At 28.5% G+C, this 3,933-nt stretch overlaps 3 non-coding genes across 3 annotated transcripts; all 3 read right to left on the bottom strand.

The window, feature by feature from the left end:
• Positions 1 to 248: 248 nt before the first annotated feature.
• LOC124937177 lies at positions 249 to 334 on the bottom strand. The gene has a single exon (XR_007099287.1). It is a non-coding gene; the product is annotated as a small nucleolar RNA snoR116 (small nucleolar RNA).
• Positions 335 to 368: 34 nt separating this feature from the next.
• Positions 369 to 463, bottom strand: LOC124937184. The gene has a single exon (XR_007099294.1). It is a non-coding gene; the product is annotated as a small nucleolar RNA snoR117 (small nucleolar RNA).
• Positions 464 to 3,773: 3,310 nt separating this feature from the next.
• On the bottom strand, positions 3,774 to 3,933 carry LOC124937216. The gene has a single exon (XR_007099323.1). It is a non-coding gene; the product is annotated as a U1 spliceosomal RNA (small nuclear RNA).

The raw sequence follows: 3,933 nt of genomic DNA, 5'->3' as shown, positions 1-3,933 counted from the left end.
AGATGACCCTGCACCAGCACCTACATCCCAAACTGGCGCCGATTCTATCCGCCCTTGCCCTCCTTGTGAAATGAGACCTTCACCGGAAATGGGTTCTTTGTATTATTTAATTTCATCAATATGTATTGATTCTGAGTTGTAATATTTTTATTCCACATTAATAATAAAAAACAATATCATTTTCCTTATCTCCATTATTAACAAAAGAATCATCAGAATTAAAACAATTATAAGAAATGATCAAAAAAAGGCTCAGAGAGTTGTAAATTGTGAATCAACAAGCTCCTAAATGAAGCTTTCTTAGTTTGATGGTATACTCAAAACATCATCGCCTTCAATAGATATAACAAAAACAAGATTAGCTAGACAGGCCTCAGTCGTTTAAAAGATAGATTATCATCGTCAAAGAATACCCTAAAAAAGGTTATTCAGATGGTACGGACAATATCAAACATCACTGGCCTAACATCAAATCTCGTATTCGCTTCACATGGAATTAAAAAATCTATAAAAAAAAATGAATAAGAGTTAGAGAGAAATGAAATCTAAGAACTGAGATAGGTTTCTTCTAAGGCGACTGTGAATTTAAACATGAATTAAGCTAGACGCATGAGTCAACAGAAACCCTAATTTAAGAAAGGATGGTATTCTTGGTCTATTGGGCCTAAGCCATTTTATTTTTCTATTGATCCAGTTTCAATCTATTTTATTTATTTTATTTTTAGTTAGGATAGTTTTTGTTTTCTTTAAATAATAAGTGTTTTTACTAATATATAATGACTAAGTTAATTTAGATGGTAGAATAATTTGTAAGACACTAAAAAAAATATATTTAATTAGGTATATATAAGAGTTTTTACAAGGGTCTATAAACCACTATTCAATCTATGAAAATCAAAATAAAACTAAATTTATATTTAAATTAAGTCATTTTTTAAATTTGCCCATTACCTACAAATTTGTTATAAATATTTCTTATTACCTAAAAATTTATTATATGTAGTAACTAACTATAGCATAGGCATATATATATATTTTTTATTTTTTTTATGGGACACTATTTTATTATTTTTAATATATATTTTTTTATAACAGTACAAATTTTAAAAATATATTTTTAATATATGCAATATTCTAATTACTAATAAGTTGTTTCTCATTCTATTTTAAATACAATCAAACTAGGGGTGAGTCTATACGGTATACCTTAATTTTTTATTCTTACATTGATTTCGGTATAGTTTGTTTTCAGTATACCTTAATTTCGGTACGGTATCAATATTATATCTGATACCTAAAAAATATATTAACTTAAATAAAAAAAAATTAATTCAACTAATAAATCAAAAATCATACCTTCAACTTAATAAAGTATTTAGTTTTATGCAAAATAAAGTTTTGGACCCTCTTTATAAATAATGACAAAATAATTTATGATACTCTCAAACTTAATAAAGTATTTAGTTTTATGCATCATAATTTATAAAATATACATAAATTATATAAGCAAGTGTAGGTTTCTAAAGAGTGATATATAAATGTTTTCTTAGGTGGAACAAGTATAAGGCAAGAAAACTTTTTATATCACTCTTTAGAAACCCACACTTGCTTATATAACTTATGTATATTCTATAAATTATGCATACTGTTTTTATAGCATGTTTCCCTTGCATATTCATATCTTTATTAATGAACCAAGTATGATCTGTTTCAAAAAGACAATCTGTTTTCCAAGGTACCATCTGTTTTCCAAAGGCTGATCTGTTTTTCAAACAAGGGTCCATTTTCTAAAAGAGCGGTCTGTTTTATAAAGAATGAACTGTTTTATAAACAAGGGTCTGTTTTCTAAACAAGGATCTGTTTTCCAAAGTATGAAACGTTTTATGGAATCATTGTGAACAATGATGTATGAGTATTGACGGAATGGGAGAAAGGCTACGCAGGATGAGCTCTAGTAGTCTGATTCCAAAATATGTGCTGGGGTTTCTATTGGGACTGGACTTCTGGGACGAGCTCTAGAAGATCCTACCCACACAGACAAGTGTCTAATCAGGTTGTGGACTTTAAGGATAGACTCCAAAGAGTGCCCTTCCAACCATGTGCTCAACATGATTCCTAACTTTTAGGATCAGCTCTGAAATCTAAAGGGTCAGTATGTGCTCAAGGATGTTTCTATTCTAACCCTTTTATAAACTGTTTTACAAGTCAGCACATCAATACAAGACAACTTTTACTTGTCTTTTTATATTCTCTTTAAACATGATTGTTGGGTCTTTAGACTCACTATACTTGTGTGGTGTAGGTACACAGTCATAGCAGTTTGTTGTCTTATGAAAGGAGGTTTGGAGGGTGGGCAGGGTGTAGGGGAGGTGTGTGTGTGGGAGGAGGGACAAACAGAAGTTCAAAGTACTTTTATGGTCTAGCACTTAAAAGACCACTGTTTTTGTATTATGGGACCATCTTTTATTTGTTTTTGATGTAAAGGACCGGTACTGTTTTCAAAAGACCAAGTTTTGTGGTGCCACTTATATATTTATAACGCTTCCGCAAATTTTCTGTTTTTCCGCCTAAGTATGTATGTTTTCAAACATTCCCTCACTCGATCTAAGTAAATTAGGGGTGAGGGGTGTTACATTTTAACTTTCTTATATGTTTCTTTCTATTATCTTCTTCAATGGATACAAATTTATCTTTTTAAGGTAATTTAACTGTCTGTAACACCAAACTAAAATTTAATTTTATCCCAAAATTGATTATACTGTATAATTATTAAAGAATATGTTGCATTTTCCAGTCCAGTTGGGGACAATAAAAAATTTGGTGAAATATATAAGTTTTTGAGGTTGTTGGACGGAGAAAATGAAAGAAGGAAGTGGATACATATTGTTATATTTTAGCGTTTCATTATCAATCAAACTCAGATAATTATTCAAAATAATGATTCTGATTATATGAAACAAAATTTCCATTAAAATTGATACCTTATTTGTAGAACTTATACTATTGGGATCAATAATTTTTACAGCGTTTTATTAAACCATCCAATTGAAAGTGTAAATTTCTTCCACAATATTGCAATTCTCTTTCAAAATACACACAAAAAAAATTAAAATATTTGTATTCAACCAAAATCAAATTCAATTCCTACTTATTAATCATTTTCAAACAAAAATCCTACTTATTATTTATTAATAGGTCTTATTAGGTGTACAATTAAAATATTAAAATTATTTTTGATTAATAAAGTATAGAAACTCATTTTAATTAGTTTATATAATAGATGTTATTGTCTTCAAAATTAAACCCATTGAATAAATAATTTATTGATAATTACCTCACATAATTTAATTGTTCTCTATTCCCTCATTAGCTAATAATAATAAAAAATCACAATTAAAAAGAATGAATGAAGAAGGTAATCATTTTGATTGGGTCAATCTTTTTTGAACTTATGATCCTATAGTTGCAAAAAGAACCACCATTAAGTAACAAATACTACATATTAAAGAATTAAAATTTCTAATGAGTTTCATAATTTATATTTCTAATGAAGTTTAAGTTATATTATTCCAGAATTGATAATTTTTATTGAACTTTAAACCTTCAATTAACTTTCTTTAAATGTAAAATAATAAATTGTTATGAAAATTATTGTGTTTAATTTAATATATAAATTGAACATAATTTAATTTGGAATTTAATTTGGTAAATAGATATAACTAATAAAATTTAGGAATAAAAAAAGAATAGGAACATTTAGAATTAGAGAATTGGTAGGGCCGCGCGAACGCAGGCCCCTCAGTAAGAAATTATGACGTAGATTCAACCGCAATGGGCTGATCTTAGATAAGCACCCTTTCTATGTGCAATGAAAGTCACTGACCTAGGCCATAGGCCTTCTTGATCGCCCAAAGACCCCGTCCAGGTAAGTAA

This window comes from Impatiens glandulifera, chromosome 4, assembly GCF_907164915.1.
Source record: "Impatiens glandulifera chromosome 4, dImpGla2.1, whole genome shotgun sequence".
Classification (NCBI taxonomy): Eukaryota; Viridiplantae; Streptophyta; class Magnoliopsida; order Ericales; family Balsaminaceae; genus Impatiens; species Impatiens glandulifera.
The sequence above is the reverse complement of the archived record's forward strand: the minus strand, read 5'-3'. Positions and strand labels throughout refer to the sequence as shown.